The sequence below is a fragment of the Phocoena phocoena genome, chromosome 4 (genome assembly GCF_963924675.1).
Source record: "Phocoena phocoena chromosome 4, mPhoPho1.1, whole genome shotgun sequence".
NCBI classification, from domain to species: domain Eukaryota; kingdom Metazoa; phylum Chordata; class Mammalia; order Artiodactyla; family Phocoenidae; genus Phocoena; species Phocoena phocoena.
Window position 1 is genome coordinate 119,172,355 of NC_089222.1, and position 20,319 is coordinate 119,192,673.

The following is a 20,319-nucleotide window of genomic DNA, read 5'->3' on the forward strand; positions in this document are numbered from 1 at the left end:
TGATTGCTGCCATGTCTTAAACAAGAGATATTAAAAGAAATAAATGCCAGGTGGTCTCACGAGGACATTTTGACTTACGCTTTTGAACCTTTGGTACCCACATAACAAAACGGCTGGTGGCTTTGATGTTGTTTCAACATGAGAAAATCCACAATTTTATTGTTTGCAAATGTTAGCCTCTTCCTCAAATACCCATTTTCTCTAATTATGAAGAATTCTTCCACAGTGAAATAGTCTTTTTATAAACTGCAAATTAAAATTTAGTATGTTTTTAGGATAATACCTCTGAACAGTAGAGCAGTGGAGAAAATTCTAAAGACTCTTTTCATTATTTTTCCCCTAAATCAAGACTTAGGCTACATAGAATTTAAAACATTTGGTTAGGAGAAAGTTAATAATAGTAATGTGTACTCATACTTTGTTCATAAAGTGCCTTTTCAGATAAATTTGTAGTTTACATTGACTAAATGTATTTATTTTCAGGGATAGACTTTCACCAAGGGTTTTGATTCCAGTTATCTGAAATACATGTATACAAAGTATAGATGGTATTTTTGTTAATTTATATTAAAATAGCCTTTATAAAATGGTTCTTAAATAATTTCTTTTAAAAGTACACATTGTAAGACAACCTACAGACTGGGAGAAAATATTTGCAAATGATGTGACCGACAAGGGATTAATTTCCAAAACATACAAACAGCTCATACAGCTCAATATCAAAAAACATACAACCCAATCAAAAAATGAGCAGAAGACCTAAATAGATATTTCTCTAAAGAAGACATACAGATGGCCAACGGGCACATGAAAAGATGCTCAACATCACTGATTCTTAGAGAAATGCAAGTCAAAACTACAGTGAGGTATCACCTCACTCCAGTCAGAATGCCCATCATCAAAAAGTCTACAAATAAATGCTGGAGAGGATGTGAAGAAAAAGGAACCCTCTTACACTGTTGGTGGGAATGTAAATTGGTGCAGCCACTCTGGAGAACAGTATGGAGGCTCCTTAAAAAACTAAACATAGAGTTACCATATGATCCAAGAGTCCCACTCCTGGGCATATATCCATAAAATATGAAAGCTCGAATTTGAAAAGTTACATGCACTCCAATGTTCAAAGCAACGCCATTTACAATAGACAAGACTTGGAAGCAAACCAGATGTCCATCAACAGAAGAATGGATAAAGAAGAAGTGGTATATGTATATAATGGAATAGTACTAAGCCATAAAATATTGTCATTTGTAGTAACATGGATGGACCTAGAGATTATCTTACTAAGTGAAGTAAATCAGAGAAAGACAAATGTTATATGATACTACTTATATGTGGAAACTAAAAAATGATACAAATGAACTTATTTATAAAACAGAAACAGACTAACAGGCGTAGAAAACGAATTTATGGTTTCTAATGGGGGAAGAGGGGGGAATAAATGAGGAGTTTGGGATTAACAGATATACACTACTGTATATAAACAAATCAACAACAAGAACCTACTGTATAGCACAGGGCACTCTATTCAATATCTTGTTATAACCTATAATGGGAAAGAATCTGAAAAAAGAACATATATATATATATATATATATAAAACTGAATCACTTTGCTGTACACCTGCAACTAACACAACATTGTAAATCAACTATACTTCAATTAAAAAAAATACTCATTAAAAGCACACATTGTAAATGGATAAATGATGAGAGTTTGAAGTAAGAACAAATTGTAAATGATTTTTCTTATCTTTTTTGGTTAGCCTAGGTGAATAAGTATATAGCTGCTAAAACTTTAAAGAAATACAAATTTTTAAATAAAGGACTCCTTTTCCATCATAAAAAAAGAGATGTCAAGTGATAGATAATTTGCATTTTAAGGAACTGCTTTCCTCCCCACAAATAGATGGGTTAACATACACCAAAGAAAACGATCTCCTCTGTTCCAACGAATATTTAGTATGTAGCTAAAAGTTGTTTTATTGAAATTGTTTTTAATGGGAGATTACAAATGCTACCTTTCTGATTAGGACAAGAACAGGGACTTTCAGTATCAAAGCAAGTTTTTCTAAATTGTGTTCTGCCTAGAATTAGAACAGATATATCTAGGACAGATTTATTATTCTCTCTGGAATACAAACATATGATCTAAAATTTGACATTATCTCTTTTAACTTCTCCTTCCTCTCCTAAAATACCCTCTCTCCTATGTATGATGCAGGTGGCTTCCAAATGACTGTTTATCCATAAAGATTTCACAATGTACCATACTGTTTTACCATTAAGTATTTACACATCTCTGTGCTAAACCTTGTGGTTGGGAAGCACTATTAATAATATGTATTAGTACATAGAGACATGTATTTTAATCTTTTTTGTTTTCTTATTTTTGTTCTTCCTTTCCTTCCTTCCGTGTTTCTTTTTCTCTTCTTTCTTTCCTTTTTTTTAAAATTTTTTAATTGTTGACTTTTCATTAGCATCCCAAGGAATTCTGTTTCTGTGAATTTATTCTGTATTTTTTTTCATTTGCTTTGCTTCTCAGTAAGTCTTTTTTAGATACACTAACGTTTTTGTTGTTTGACTTGCATTTTTCATGTTGAAAGTTGACCCAAATGTGATATATTAAAGATATAAAATTAAACTTGCATTCAGTGAAATTGTATGTATGGATATTACATTTTTTTAAATGCCATAAAACTTAATATAGCTTCATTCATTCTACAGTAGCCTTTAAAAATGCATTCTTTAATTAAAAAGAGAACATTTTAAATATGCCAATTAAAATGTTAAGCATCCTAAACTCTTAAGATGTCTAAATAATATTCAAGACAGTTTACATATTTTAAACTGCCGTAACTCTTCTCAAATTAATCATGGTTTAAAAGTAGCCTTTGTACTACTTTCTCTTTCATACTTTGGTGTGAAATTTTCACTACTGATAAATGTTTTACCATTTTAATTTGATTTCTCAGGTTGTCAGAATATTGCAGCCCTGAACAATATTCAGATTAGTCTCAAAAACTCTTTTCTAAGGAGGTGATGTATGAAAGTAAATTTAATTACTCAGATTGTAGATTTAATTGGTAGAAACATGTATTGGAATGAAACAGGAAAAAAAGGCAGCCATTTTATGACCACTGTGTTGCCATTCCAAACACAAGTACGTTAAATATCATTATTTCAAGTAACTATATATTCTCGTGATTTGAGTGTTAAACTTCATAAATTCTCCTATAGAAAAAAATAGTATGCCTCTGGTAATGATTAGTCACCATTTGTTGGAAAAATGCATCATATTTCATGTACTTTAATTACTGTAGGGATTTTTACTCCTAGTAAAAAAAATCAAAATGCCCTTAGGGTTCTAATATAATCACATGTCACTCACTGTACTATAGACAGCCCAAGTGCACATTACATATTTTATTATGTTTTATTAATTGCCCAATATTCTATCATCTGCTATATCAGCATTTAATCATTGTTATTGAACCATTAAAGGCTTTTGAGAAGATAATTATTTGACAAAGCGCACCCAATGGCAGAATTATCTGTGTTCACAGAAGAGATTTTTTTTATGATGGTGGTGTTTCATTCATTTAATTTATTGAGCACCTATTATGTGCCAGGTACTTTACTGGGAGCTGGCAATACAGAACTAAAAGAAAAAGATGAAACTCCCTGGCATTGTGGAGTCTACATTTTAACGAAGGAAGTGGGTAGTGAACAATATAAATCAGGTAAATCACAGGTAAATCACAGGTAAATCACACAGTGTGTTAAATAATGAAAAATAATAAAGAGGAAAAAACAAAGCAAGAAAGTAGGGGCAGTACAGAAATGTCAGAGACGGGATAAAAATTGTAGGCAGGGTAGCCAGTGAGGGGCCTTACTAAGGCACTAACTCTTGAGTAAAATCTTGGAAAAATGTGAGGTGCTAGTAGTGTGTATCAGGGAGGAGATCCAGGCAAGAGGAACAGAAGGCTGATCCTTCACCAGTGGTGGCTGCCCACCGAAGGTTTGTACTTATCTTTCAAGTTAAGGAGTAGGAAGCAAGAAACAAACACTTGTTGCTCTGAGAAGAAAGAAGGCCTCACTTTGCTTTAACAGAACTGTTGTTTCTGTATTCTAAATAACATTACCTTATATTTATCTAAGAATTCCAGGATTTTGAAATAAAGTATTATTCCATTCTGACGGTCAAACTTTTACTGAAAGCTTTTTCTAGATACTATGACAAATAATATTTCTTCCACATGAGTTTGCTTGGCATCCTAGAGAGTGAAGATTAACTAAAATGGTGAGGAAAAAAAATGTGTAATAGCAATCTGGAGAGAGTTGGAGTGACCTTAGATGCATTCTTAGTAGAAGCAAGAACAATCAGATCCAGTATTTACCTCAAGACTCAGATAATTCTAAAACATTTTGCTTTCTAAATAGAGGAGGCTGTCCCAATTCAGTAAATTATAATCTGTATGGGAGGACTTGATTATAGGAAAAGGTTACTTTTTTTTTGACACTAGTAAATCCCCCAAACAAAAAATTATATTAAAATATACATTATGCTTTTTTTCTTTTTGAAGGGTGTATAGCGTCTGTCATATGTTTGGCAATTCTGATCAAACACTTGAGAAAAGATAGTCTTACTTTTTGTTAATTAAGGTGACTATAAACCAAAAATAATTAGGATTATGTAAGCAGCCTAATTAAAGGGCAAAACCCTTAATTAACATATGTCTGATTAAGAAATATAATGGCAGGTATAAGTGGCTTTAACCTCAATCCCTGCTACAACCACAAAATACTTAGTTCTCAAATAAACAATCTGATGACTATACATTGACATGTGAAGTGACATATTGCTTTTGGTCGAGTATCATTTCTGCTGATCCAGACCCTAATGCTGGACATTAACATGCTTCCACTTCTCAAGCTACAGAACTGTAATACGATGTGCATAGAAATCTCCACTCTTTTTAAGATCCAACTACCCGAAATTACTAAACAGTTCCAAAGTACTGATGTTACCTAATTATATTGTATGGATGTAACATGTTATGGCTGCCTTGTAGTAGGACCTAGAGATCTGTGAGGTAATGTTGATCTTAAAATAAAGTGGGCCATTATTTTACCGGCAAAATAAGTTTATTTGGGAAAAGGAGAGCACTGCAATTCAGGACAAGCAACATATGGTGAACCATAGGCATGTCTGGAGAACAGAGGAGAGGGGCTTGCTTTTATAGAGGAAAAAAGGAAATTGGGGAGGGCTGTGGCAGTTCTTCGTTGGCTGCAGGTGGGGGAAGCTTGCTATTGCTGGGTCAGGAAATCTTTCTTCCTGCTGGGATCTGCAAGCTGGGGTGAGTGATATGCATGAGAGCTCCTCCCAGGACTTCCAAGCTCCACTTTAAATGAAATTTATTTATTTTCACAGTACATAAATATTTCCAAACTGCTACTAGATGTCCTGTATTTTATTTTCTTTGAAATTTATCTAGCGGTTTGTGTTCCTGACTTTCTCTTGCAGTGTTTCTTTTGTTTTAACATCATCACTTAGGTGACCACAACATCATCATTTAAGTGACCATTTCAAATGATTTAACCATATTATAAGAGCAATAAAATTCAGATTTCCCATTAGCAAAATAGCTTTCCCACAAAGAAGGTGACAAGAAAGGACATATCTGTTCATGATTGTTTTTCTCCCCACTAATTTCTATTTTAAAAGAAGAGACATTTTCCCAAGGAAAGAAAATTTTCCAATAGATGATATTAATTTTAAAAGTTGACATTACAGTAACTACAGGGATCAGAAATGAAGCTGTTTTGGAAAAGCTCCTCTTTCCTCATAGACATTTCATTAAGCCATTCCATCAAGTGTGTGATAGGCTTAAAATTAGGTGAAGCAGAGATGCATCTGGTGCAGTTTTCAAATGTAGAACACTTGTATCACTAGATTTCTATTGGGATTTGTGTAACAATACATCTTAGCTCTCTCCTCTTAAATGCCATATTTCTCATTAGCATTTTCAAGGTTCTGATAACTCTTGTAGCCAAAAAAATCTGATTAACCTTCCTTAATCCAATGCTTACCAAACTTATTGGCTGAGGGAACACGTTTTCATATCAGACCAATTAACATATTCTGGGACTAGTGTTTCACAGAGCAAATACAGTTAAAATACCTTAGCAGTTGCTGCTAGAATGAAATCCATATCCAATTAACAAAGAGGTTTTCAGTTTTGTAAAACTCAGTGAACAGTTTAATACTGGCCTAGGAACCTGTTGGGCAATCTGAATTATTGATCTTTTAGAAGTGGGCAGTGGATAGTAATTGACTACTTAGAAAACAATACACTCAACATATTTTAAGATCCAGCATCTTTGGAATTTGCCAGTACCGCTTTGGAGTGGGCAACTAAAATGTATATTTCATATTTCGGGTTCTATGAAAGTACGCTGAATTTAGGGAAAGGAGTGTATTGAGCAACATTTAATGGAACTGTTCTTAAATGCGAGCTGGGTTAGTGTTTACACAACACATAATTTTCTGGGAGCTCCAAGGCTCTCTAAGCCCTAACTGACTTGTCCACATCCTATCACTCAGTGAACTTCCAACTCTGGAGCTCCTTGCCCTCTCAGTTGAATTAGAGAATCAAAACAATCCTGTCATTTTCTATCCCATGACTTTGCTTAGGCTTTTTCTTTTCTACAAAATGCTTCTCTCCTTTATGCCTCAATCACTACCCATCAGAATTCTCTGCTGCCTTCAAGCTAACTTGCCTCCCTGTTACCTTTCCTCATCTTCTCCTTGATGGACAACTATTTGTCCAAGCCTCTGTGAGGTTATCCAAATTATTCATTTTTTCCTATGTCTCAACAGGACTTTGCTTTCCTCTTTGTTATAACACATTCTATGAAATACTGAGATATGTGTAATAGTCCACCAACATTGATGAGGCACTTTTAGTAGTCAGAGACCATGTTTTACCTACGATAGTGTCTTGCACAGAGTAGATACTCAAAATTGGGTGGCATGGCAACTCCAAAATTGGCCTTGATCATCTTTTTTACATTAGGAAAGTCACATGAAAACTCCGATTGAAAATCGCATTCTGCGTTTCTATTTATTAGTCTTTTACTGAAATGTACAGGTTACTCCAGTGTGAACAAGGAATTTCTTTCTTTAGGACCCAGGCGCTTTGGTATATTTTATTATAGTCACTTAATTCTGCACACTTTACAGCTGGTTGAAGTTTTTTAAAAAAATTGAAAAGAGGTATGATACGTACAGCTACATAGTCAAATTTTGTTCTCTTATTCCCACTGGATGTTGTTCTTCACCCATTTCTTTTCATAGTTAGAAATTGTTCTTTTTTAACTTTTTACATTTAAATAATTTCAGACTTACAAAAGAGTTTGAAAAATACTACAAACATTCCCTTGTAATTTTCAACCAACTTCCCCAAATGTTAACATCTTACACAGCAAGGATACAATTATTAAAACCAGAAAGTTAACACTGAAACAATTCTATTACCTGCTCTATAGACCTAGTCATGTTTCTTTAGTTGTTTCACTAAGGTCCATTTTTTTGGTTTAGGATCCAATCTTCAAATCGCCTTGGTCTCCTCCAATCTGGCGTCTCCTTAGTCTTTCTTTGCGCATCATGACATCATGATCTTGATACTTACAAAGAGTATGTGTGTCAGTTATTTTGTAGGATGGCAATTTCAGGTTATCTGATGTGTAAGCAGTGATTATATCTTTGAGAAATGTATTCACAGTCTTAGGAATATTTGTGAGGATTGTTTGGGTGGAAAACATTTGTTTCTCCAAATGTTTTGTTGAATCATATAGCCTTATTTTCCATGTGGTAAGAGTGGCTATTTTAGAGTTTTTTAAAGAAGGCAACAAATGTCTTATTTTTCTTCTTTGAAGGTGTTTTGTCCCGTATAATTCCTTTGAAACATTTATAATGGGTTTGTGCCTGAGCTCTGTAAGTCTCTGTTGACATGAATATGCATCTTTTATTAAAAATATTTTTAAATATGAAAGTTTTTTTTAAAATCACACTCAGTATATGTTTTCTTTCTTAGTAATCAGTAGGTAGGTAGTACTGGACAACTTAATATACTGAGATTTCATTGGTTGAAGTGATCTACTCATTGCCCAGGCTGGAAAATCTTAGGCTTGACTGATGCACCTCTTCAGTGAATATCACAGAGAAGCCACATTTGAAATGTACTATTTTAAATTGATATTGCTAAAGATTTTTTTATGTATGTGCCTCCTCCTTTTCTAATGTTGCTTACTCTCTGGAAAACTTTCCCACCCTGCTTTTTCGATAGCTTCTGCACTCATTTTGACCATTTCCTGCATTGATCAATTTACTCTAACCAATGGGAAGTCTGGTCTCCCTCCACACCACTTCACTGAAACTGCTCCTTTAAAGAGTGCAGATGACTTTCTAAAAGTGAAACCTGCTACTTGTGTGCATGCTTTAACAATGTTGGCTACTCTCTTCTTTCATGAAATGCTTACCTTCTCGTGATATCTTAGATACATTCTCTCTTGGTTCTCCTGCTGCTTCCCAGAATGCTTCTTCTTATTCTCATCTTCTTACTTGTGTTTACATATAGGTGTTCCACAGGGTTATTGTTTAACCATGCTCTGCATATGCTCTGGGTTATCTCAAACGCTCCCAAAGCTTTAGTTATCACCTTTATGCAGGTGACTCAATCTTTACCTCTAATTTCGATATCCATCCTGAGCTTTAGATCAGAATTTCCCATAGATACTTCAAACGCAATTAGCTCTCAAACAAAAAGCATTGATTCCTCCTTTAACATGAACTTCTTATGTCTCCTACACCTATTCCTAGACTTGGGCTGAGGTTAAACGCACTCATTAGGCTCTTCCGTCACACTTTGTCCTCTGCCTCCTAACCCATAGTATTCTTAATCTGGATGGCTCTCCTTCTCTCTTTCCATGTTTGTACATGCTTATTTTTCTTTTAGGTACAGTTCAAATTCTACTTCAGTGATGCCTACCATAATCAATTCAAAAATAATTTGATTCTCATGTTTATAGTTGCTTTATTGTTTCATGTTTTATCATTAGTTGTAGACATGTCGGCATTGCTTTCGTCACTGGAGTATAAATACTTCAAGTGATGTCAGTGGTCCTCATAAGCTAGCCCAGTGCCTTACTTCCATACTGATTTGTTGAACTGACTTGAAGTGAATCACTCCTGGTTGTTGTTGTCATTATGGTTGTTTGTTTTATTTTGTTTAGCCAGCATGTTTTATTTTGTTAACAGCATGCTCCTCCCAGGTATGATAATGTCACACTGTAACACAGAGGCCATTGGTATTTCTTTTTCATTCATTCATCCATAATAGGGACAGGAATAATTAGAATGAAAGCGGCTGGGACTCCCTAGAAAATAATACACTCCATCTCAGTCACTCAGAGAAATATCTTGGGCAGTTACTAAATTAAAACTGTTTTTAGCAAACCCAGTGTGCTGAGGTGGGAAACACAATCGCATTACTTGCAGTTTACTGTTGCTCCCTTAGTGATCTACAGATCAAAAAGTATCTGTTCTGACACCACTTCTGAAACTTAATGCTGTGTTTAATTTATCTAATTAGGACCTCTTAGCACCTCAAATAGGTACTTTAAAAAACACCACCACCACCCAGTTGTTAGCCTAGGGACAAAAGAATAAGTGCAAATTTAACGCTTTTCAAAGGTGAATCTGCACATTTTGATGTCTTGACAGCATTCAATAAAAATCAAGTGTTCTTAGAGACAATATACTAATTTGTTGATTGTTTCTGGACCTCAATAAATATTGAAAATAGTTCTTAATACTGATCATTATTTGGGTAAATGTTTGTGTGGATATGCGTAAGTATAATCTTTATAACATAAACTACTTTTCAGGAGTTTGTTGCTGCTTCTGAGACAAAGAACTCTTGATGTCAAGATTTGAAGAGAGAAGAAATGAAATACAAAATATGGTAAGCGACTTGCAGATAGACTATTTCAGCCTCATCTAATCTAATGCTCCATTGTGTAGTTTTCATTTGTAAGTTGCATACATATAAATACATACTTGTGGTAATCACTGTTGCAAACAGTTGTGAAATATGACCACAGTTGAATCAAACTTTGTCCACTCTTATAAGCTTATTTTGATAAACTTGGTGTAACAGACACTTGGCTAGCAACCATTGTGGGAGACTTTAGCTTTTCAATTTCTTGAAATTTGGTTATACTTAAGTTATTCAGATTATTCAACAGTGATATGCAACAGCTAAATAAATATTTCTTGATGCTTAAACGGCTTTTTTATTAGTTTACAAAAGCAAGTTAGTTTTACTGAGTTTATAAGAATCTCTAGTGTTTTGGCTTGTTCTCTTTTCTTGCTGTGTTTTCTGTAATGGATAAGAGTTATTTTCTCTTCTCATCCTATTCAGAAGACCCTCTCTAGGGCTTCTCAGGGGATGAATTATAGAGCAGTAGTCTCCAACCTTTTTGGCACCAGGGACCGGTTTTGTGGAAGACAATTTTTCCATGGACCGCGGGTGGGGGGAGATGGTTTGGGGATGATTCAAGTGCGTTACATTAATTGTGTATTTTATTTATATTATTATTACATTGTAATATATAATGAAATAATTATATAACTCACCACAGTGCAGAATCAGTGGGAGCCCTGAGCTTGTTTTCTTGCAGCTAGATGGTCCCATCTGGGGGTGATGGGAGACAGTGACACCTGAAGTGTGTTGCTTATGTCCAGTCTACTCCATAAGATGCAGCTTAATTGTCACTTGTCACTCACTGATAGGGTTTTGATATGAGTCTGCAAGCAATTGATTTATCATGGTCTCTGTGCAGTCAAACCTCTCTGCTAACGATAATCTGTATTTGCAGCCGCTCCCCAGCACTAGCATCACCGCCCCAGCTCCACCTCAGATCATCAGGCATTAGATTCTCATAAGGAGGCTGCAACCTAGATCCCTTGCATGTGTAGTTCACAGTAGCATTCAAGTTCCTATGAGAATCTAATGCTGCTGCTGATCTGACAGGAGGCAGAGCTCAGGCAGTAATGTGAGAGATGGCGAGCGGCTGTAAATACAGATGAAGCTTCCTTGCTAGCCCGCTGCTCACTTCCTGCTGTGTGGCCCGGTTCCTAACAGGCCATGGACCGGTAGCAGTCCGTGGCCCAGGGGTTGGGGTCCCCTGTTATAGAGGGTTGAAAGAACAAAGGAAAGATAAAGGAAGAGAGTTCCAGAGTCATTTTTGGAGCACAAGTAGAGACATGCTGCTGGCATTGTACTCTGTCCATCCCCACGCCATCCAGTGCCCAAGAAAATGTTGCAAGTTTATGGTGACATGGTGGCATGAACTAGATTTTTCCTGCTAGTCGATTTTCAGAAACCATTAGTAGATCCTACTTTATTTAGTTAGGGCCATTCTTTTAGACTAGAACTTCTTAAATTGGGATCAGAAAGTAAGCTTTATATAAGATTATCAGTAATCCCTCTGAAATTATATGCAGTGTATTGTGTATAGTATATACTTTTTTCTATGGAGATGACCAATGGGTTTTATCAATCTTTAAAGGATCTTGATGATATAAAAAGTTTTTATCCAGCATAGTTATATTAATTTAGAACAGATGTGATTAAAATAAAAAATTTGAAGGAAGTGTGGAGTTTTTCTCTATATATTTTTATTAATATTCCAGGTGGTGTTGGCTGTAAAATTTGCGCCCTCATGACTCCTTTTTAATTATAAATGTTTTTAGAGGAATAAAAACTATTCAAGAGTTTTGTTGGTACTTTCCCTTTCGTCATTCTCTAAAATTTGAACCAAATTTGAATAGTTATTCTTGCAAATAGGAAAAATATACAACTCCATTCATATTCCTTTTATACTCACTTTACAAACCCTTGCATAGACTTTTAGTTATTCTATGACTAAATGTATATTTTTAAAAGTCATAAATTATTTTTAGATATTCTTCCGGTATTGGACCCTGTTATATGAATATTGATCATTATCGCCTCCAGGGTTTTGTTCTGTTTTTGTTTGTTTCATTTGTTTGTTTTTGCTCATAGTTATAAGTAGGAAAACTATTTCTGACCTGGTCATAATTTTTCTTTATCTTAGCTGGAAACTCTAAAAAGTATTTTCTCTGTTTCCTGCATTGTATATCTATCCCTGCTAACGTGGACATTGCCTCCCACTTCCATTTACACTCATGAAGATATTAATTCCCTGGTATTCCAGCAGCCTATTTTATTTTCACTAAACTCTATTAACAGGTTCTCAGCCTGTGGCTATACCAAATGATAATTAATTTTATCTTTTCCAAAAGATATACAAGTTGTAGAGGAATAGTCCAGATATTTTGGTAATTTTTTTGGTGGGGGAGGGGAGAGATTATCCTGGCTTCTGATGAGCCTGAGAAGGCTTCCCATGCCAGCCCATGTCTCCATTTGATAGTGAGTGTGTTTCCCACCTAGAAGATATCTGAAGCCTATTCGCTTTAGTCATTGCACCAGAAGTGTTTTTTCTTCTCTTAGTGAATCATGTTTCCAGAAGAAAAAGTTGAAATTTGATAAGATCAACGTAGAAAGCCAAAAGTTGCTCTGAGTTATGGTGTTATTTCTCAGCCAGAGGCTTGTCTCTTCTGCCCAGCTGCAAAATTTCTCTGTACACAGGGGTCTCTTTAGTGCCAAAGGGGATAAGCAAAAGAGGATGAAAATATATCTGCTGTTGCATGGATGACCCCAATCACACTGACTCCTTCAGCAAGTTTTCCTTAGAATCCTTGGAGGAAGCTTTGCCTAACCACCTATCCCAACATTCAGGATTTACTTTTAAGATGGTCAGTTAATATTTCTTGAATATAAACTATTGGCTAGAGTAACAGGAAACTTGAGTTTATTAAACTTATACATACTTAACTATGGTCTACAGAGTATTTTAAACTCAGCCATTTGGCTTCAGATCTACTTTCTTACCCCCCAAAATATACAGTGTGAAATGTATGAGAAGTAATTGGATATAGCATCTTTTCCAAGTCCTCAATATCTTATTTCTTCCAGATAATAGAGAAAAAAAAAATACAGTATTCCCATGATTAAACATACTAGACATAGCTATAAGCTTGAATTTCTAGGAAAATTAAACAAAAGTGGTAATGAGTTGGAACTTAGGCCCCTAAATACCTAAGGTAATATATATTAATGTGTGAAAACCTAACCTGAGAAAGGGACAACAAATTATGGAATATTTGAATGACTTATGAGACACCATACTATGGAAAAACAAGTAACTTTAAAAAATATATGGTAGGACTATGAACGACAGCTTTGGTGGTGAAATGGTGAACTAACTACATACAGATTGATGGGAAGTTCTGGCTTGGAAAGTTTTCCGTAATGTATTTTGGGGAAAAAAGTGAAATCAATCAAGTTATAGCATAATATGTATGGTAAAACCTCTTTTCTCACAGAAAAAAAAACCTATATCAATCATGTTATAGCACATATACATATATACAAACTATAATTTTAGTCCATTTGTTTTACAAAAACAAGACAAGTCAGCGTTCATTGGTTCATGCAGTGAAAATGTCTTGAAAACACACACAGGTTAGTAGTTATATCAGGGGAACAGAATGATAAAAGAAGGAAAGCCATCTTATTTTATGCTTTTTGTACTTCTATATTACTATATATTTTTAACCTCAAGAAAGTATTACTTTTATAATTTAAAAGTCAGGTATGATATTTACTGAACAATTGTTCAAATGTTTCTTTTGCATGGCTTGCTATTTGGTGGCATTCCATTTAGTAGTGTTAATTGGAAAGTCCCAAACAATTTTTTCAACAGAAATGAATGAAGTGAGATTGGGTTTGTGCTATATTCTTAGATTATATAAAGCTTTATTCTGGTACGAATCTATGTTGTATTTTTCTCTTCCTATTTCACCGTGGTTAGAGTGACTCATTTATTCTTTGACCTGCTGGTTCGGATTCCTGAGACATTACTTCCCATCAATCTGTATGTAGTTAGTTCACCATTTCACCACCAAAGCTGTCATTCATAAATTTGCCAAAGCCTGACTTGAATGTCCCTACCATGACTCTGGATCACCCCTTAGAGGAAGTGATCTCGAACTAACACTACTTCTTATTGCTCCTCCTGGCTACAGTGTCTCATTCACCAGCCTTCATTCGGGTTAAGCTAAAATACTCTCAGAAATTGATTTGTTTTCCATGCAAGGCAAGATTTCAACATGGTCTAAATCCCACTTATTGGTCCTATACCTACTTTTCATTGGGAACTGAGCTTAAAATAGTAACAATATTCATATATAACTTCCTTTTTGGTATAAGGAACATGCATTATATATATATATATATATATATATATATATATATATATATATATATTCCTGGAGGAGTAGATGGTAGTCATACAGTGGTTTTAAATATAGTTTACCTACTATGTTATCCTGGGAAAGTTCCTAAATACCCCATGCCTTAGTTTTCTGCTTCTTTTAAAAGCAAATATATAAAAATATCCAATCCATAATATTGTTTTGAAAATTAAATGAATTATTATATGCAAAGTACTTAGAATAGCATCTGATACAGAAAAGCATGAAATAAATATAAATTAGTTTAGAGAAAAACATAAACCATGGTATTCCTTATTAATGAATATTTTAAATGAATAATTAGTAATAGTATTTATGATATATATGGATGTGCTTTGCATTGATGTCCTATTGCAAATATAAGTAAGTAAAGACATTCTGATAAATAGTAGCTGTTTATGACAGGTTAAGTATTTTAGTAATAATAATAATAATGATAATAAATGTAGCTCATTGTGATTCTTCCCAGCCACTCCACGGCATGTGGGATCTTCCAGGACCGGGGCACGAACCCGTGTCCCCTGCATCGGCAGGCGGACTCTCAAACACTGCGCCACCAGGGAAGCCCATATACACATCTTAAATAGGTGACAGATTACTAAAGTGGAAAATATAGACTTAAATCTTAGTTCAATAAGTATTTTTCTAATTATAGATTTTTTAAAAAGTCATCAGCAGAAGAGAATATTAAGAGTATAAATATTGCCAGCATTGGTGAATGAGGAAGTTGAATTTGCCTTGGGAAAGACAGTGATTGCCTTAGTTTAATCCCTATTTGGATGCCAATTTATGGATAAGTAACTATACAAAAAGAGAGCCACATTACTGAGCCAGTAATGAGAGAGAGGGAGAAAGGAGTGTGGGGGTGGGGAGGGAGGAAAGGAGAGAGGAAAGAGAAAGAATGAAAGGAAGGAAAGGTAGGAAGGAGGGAGAGAGAGAGGGAAGGAAGAAAGGAAAGAAGGGAGGGAGGGAGAGAGGAAGGAGGGCAAGCAATGGAAGAAATTCGAGTATAAACAAAAGGCACTCAGAAGGTTTCCAGTTTAATACATCTCCTTTGTATATTCCACAAATTAGACTGTCAAGAACTCAGCTTCTCTCAGAACTTTAGGCTGGTAGCCATTTACAACTTACTTCGAATTAATTTAATCAGATTATCAGATTAGGATCTTGCTTAGAGCCTGCCAAAATCAGCCAGCCTGAGGAAAATGGGGTTTTGATTGAAAAGTGGAACTGACAGGAAGCTTGATTTTGAAACACAGGCTGCTGCTCCAGGAGGAGGGGATGCGGGTATTCAGCGGGTGAGGAGAGCCTGGGGCAGCCAGAGGGCAGCTTGAGGGCCCTGGATGCCTGAGGGCTGATTAAGAGAGTTTACCAAGAGGTGAGAAGTTTCCCAAGACAAACAGCATACTTTGCACTTTGGCTAAGGTCCCTAGTGGCAGTACACATTCTTGATATCTGCTCTCATTACATTTAATCACAATGATATTACTTGTGAGATTTAGAGGTACCACCTTCTCTGAGAGGACAGCTGAAGGTTATGAGTTTATACCTGCATGTCTGTTGAGTTTTATGTCCCACTGGTTTTGCTTATAAACTAAAATGTATTATATTTTAGACCTTTGCTCCAAGAGGCTAATGTAACATTAATCATGTTTTTAGCAGACTTGAGATTTTAACCCTAAACCCTCGTTAGCATTTCATATGTCATGTTTCACATGGGCCTTGTGAAGTGTAGACTAGATATATCAGAACTGAAACAGGCTTTTCGTTCCCACTTTTGAGCATTTCAGGCTTCTTCTGAAGGTTATAAATTTGAAATGCAATCTGTGTCATGCTGTGGGAAATACTGTGGTGAGAGGTCTGGCCAGATGAAAGTGCAAGTCTGTTTGCCATCAATGCCTTTTTCCTGAGAGACCTACATTCCATTTCAATAAATTTATCTCTCTTCAAGTTTTAACAAAAAGTTATTATTAGAATACATATATATGTATCACATATATATGTATATAAAGTGTTAGGATATCAAATTGTTTTTATTACCATGACCACATTGTTTTAGATGCCAGAAAAATTGTACTAACGTAAACATTTAAGAAGTTAAATTTCCATGAATCCAAAGCAGGTTCTTTAGAAAATAAAGTGGGAAAGATTGCGTTCAACTTAAAGAAACTTGTATTAATTTCCTAGCGCTGTCATGAGAAAGTACCACAATCTGGGTGGCTTTAAACAACAGAAATTTATTCTCTCACAGTTCTGGAGGCTAGAAGTTCAAAATCAAGGTGTTAGCAGGCCATCTCCCTCTGAATGCTCTGTTGCAAGCTTTTCTGTTAGCTTCTGGTAGTTGCCAGAAATCTTTGGTGGTTCTTAGTTTGTAGTGGCATCACTCCAATCTACCTGCACTGCACAATGGTGTTGTCCTTGTAAATTTGATTCTTTATATGGCTGTCATCCCTCTATGTGTCTGTCATAAGTCTCCTCTCCTCTCCTTATAAGACCACTCGTCACACTGGATTAAAGACCCACCTTACTACAGTGTGATGATCTTAACTAATTACTTCTGCAATGACCCTATTTCAAAATTAGTTCACATTCACAGGTACCTGGGGTTATGACCTGGACTTAGCTTTGTGGTGGACACAATTCAACCCACAAAAACTTCAAACATAGGAATAAACCAGATGACAAACATATACTTAAACCATTATAAAGGAACAAATGTTCCAAATAAGAAAATCACTTAAAAATGAGTGTTAAATTATTCATTTATCATATTATTCTCAAGTCTCTTAATGAGAGTATGAAATGACTCAAAAATGTTGTCTACTCTCCAGAATGTAGTTTCTTCCTGTATGTGAATTTGTATTTATTCTGAAACAGGAAGGATGGGGGTAGGGCACGACCTTTGAAAGAATAATATAGCCATAGTACAAGACAAAGACTGGTTAGAACCAACTGGGTCCAAAATGGTGGAAGATTCAACTTCCAGTGGACCTTGAGCCTCATAATATGCTCATTGTAATACATTAGCATGCTAATTGACACACCCACCAGAGCCATGACAGTTCTGAGGACAACCCTAAAAGGTCAAAAAGTGGGCAGTGGCCCAATTCCTGGAAATCCTTGCCCCTTCCCCCAAATAATTGGAATAATCCTCCCACTTAGCCTATGAAATTACCAGCCCATAAAAATTAACCATGCCATATTTTGAGGCTCTCTCTCACCTTCTGAAATGGCCTACACTCTGTCTGTGGTGTGTGTTACTCTCTAAATAAATCCACTTTTTACCTATCACTTTTTCTCCAAATTCTTTTGTCGTGACAAAGAAAGAACACATTCACCAGGAACATATTGGCGAAGGCAGCCAGGAGAATTTGGTAAGCCTCAGCCTCTCTCCTCCCTTGGGCTTGAGAGGCACCACCTTCCCACTGTTACTCTCTCTCTTGAGAAGCATGGCCTTACTTCCAGCCATCTCCATCTCTCTCTCGCCCTCTCTCCCTTTCTTATAGTCTGTCTCCTTTTCGGACCTATTGCCACAAAAATGTGGGTATAGGACGAGCATAACACTGCCCCCGCTCCGCGGCTACCCTCATAGGCTTATTATTGGTCCACCTATGCCTAACTGTCCTTGTCTCAACTTGGCATCCTTACCTCACTCTTAATTTCCACTTTATTTTGTACCTTACTCTGCTGGAAATGGGGAAAAAGAAACCTGCCAGGCATTTTCCAGCCATGCCACTAAGTCTTCCACTTCTTACTGTTTGTTACATATGCGCAGGGCACGTCAGGGAAAGTTTCTAGCCATCCTCACAGGCAGCTAGGGACCCGAACCATAGGATCTTTGCCCTCTGGGTTTGCCTTATCACCATTTAATTAACTGTTAACAGGTCCAATTGTGTAAAAATATGAAATACAGCCTTACTTAGATTTTGTGCCATGGTCACAGTGGCTGCAATCCCTTGGGGAGGCAGTCTGTGTGTATACCCCTCTTCATATTAGGAGGGGGATGGTCCTGTACCATGTGGTTGGGACTTGTGGTGGTGGGACCATTGTTCACCGCCTGCCTCCTGGTGCTGGGCTGGGCCTCTCCAGGGTCTGCCCTCACCCCACCCTGCTCTGTTAGAGTAGAGCGGGCGACTCAAGGTGGATGGGTCATACACATGGCTGCGCCCCAGGGATACTTGCCTGGGCCATGACCCACATTTGCTGTGCTTGCCTCTCCGGGGTCACGCAATTGGGAGCGTCCTTCCAGGGTCGCAGGGCCCTCCATCCCCCTAACTACAGTCACGGTGCCTCCGCTTCAGCAGCCATATCTACCCCTGCACCCAGCCCCACTGCCAGCTGGCCAGAGCATGTTTGGGAGGGGGGGAGGGGGAGTGTGGCACTGAGGACTCAGGGGTGCCACCCACAAAAGGGAAGGGAAATGAGAGGTTTTCTTCTTTTTCACAAACCGTCTCCCTTAATGGCCAGTGCCTGTTTTCTGAAACTTATCACCTTTTTAGAAAAAAAGTCTGGGATTTTGTGTTAGAACCATGAGGATGTCCAGGGGAACATATCTCAGAACACAGGGATTAATCTATAGAATCTATAGAGAAACCTTCAGGGAAGTCACTCATCCTGGCTACCATGGATGCCAGGATAGGACATGGGCCCCAGGATGCTGGGGCCAACAGAACTGCTACACAGGGGAGTAGCTGACCCCCATTTACCCTCCCTGAAAACCAAAGCCAAGGCACATTTTTGACTGGACTATGTATTGTACAAGACATGGACAGTCCAACCCAAAATACTCCCCCAGAAACTGAAAAACTTATAGATCCGCAGGTCTGGGATCAGGGAATCCCAGGGAAGGCAAAGTAGCTCATTTTCTTTTGTAACATATAAGCTTAAGGTAGATGAGGCCTGGCCAGAAAATGGGAGCCTCAACTATAATGCCATCCTACACTTAGACATCTTTTGCAAAAGGCAGGGGAAATGGACAGAAGTTCCTTATGTACAGGCTTTTATGGCCCTAAGAGAAAACCCGGAGCTATGCAAGTCCTATGTTAGGGGACCTTGCCAGCTGAGACCCATTTGGGCTACACAAAAGCCCTCGCTAGTGGCACCCCTGGAAGAACAGAAACCCCTGACAGAAGACCCAAATACTTTCGAGGGACACATTGTATTTGCAGCCCACTTCATCAGCCAATCACCCCCTGACATCTGTTGGAAGCTTCAAAAGCTTGCCATGGGGCCCCACACCCCTCCTAACCTTCTTATTGACACAGCTTTCAGTATTTTTAACGATAAAGACCAGGCTGAGGAGGAAAAGAAGGAACAGCATAACTCCAGGAAGGAATGACAGCAAGCCAGGCTTTTGACAGCTATCATGAGAAGACCCAACCCACTTCCTGGTCACCCCAAAAGTACTCCCAGAAGAGCTCCACCAGGAAAGGGAGCCAGTTTCAGCTGTGGGAGTCCTGAACACTGGAGCAAGGAATGCTCAGGAAACAGGTCCCAGCCTTCACCCAAAACGCTATGCCAACTCGGCAAGAAGATGGGCCACTGGAAGAGGGAAAGCCCCCAGCTCTGAAGGGAGCAAGGAAATTCCCCTGTGTCAATCATGGCAGTGGCTGATTGACGGGACCCGGGACCACCCAAGGCTCCCGAGAAGACAGTCATCACACGGGAGGAACCGCAGGTGACCACTGACGTGGCAGGTAACCTTGTCCAATTTCTAGTGGACATGGGAGCCACTTACCCTGTCCTGACTTCTCACGTTGGGCCCCTTGCCCCTAAAACCTGCTCTGTTGTTGGGGTCGAAGGAAAGCCAAAACTAAAACATTTCGCCACTCCTCTAACTTGCACCTGGAGAAA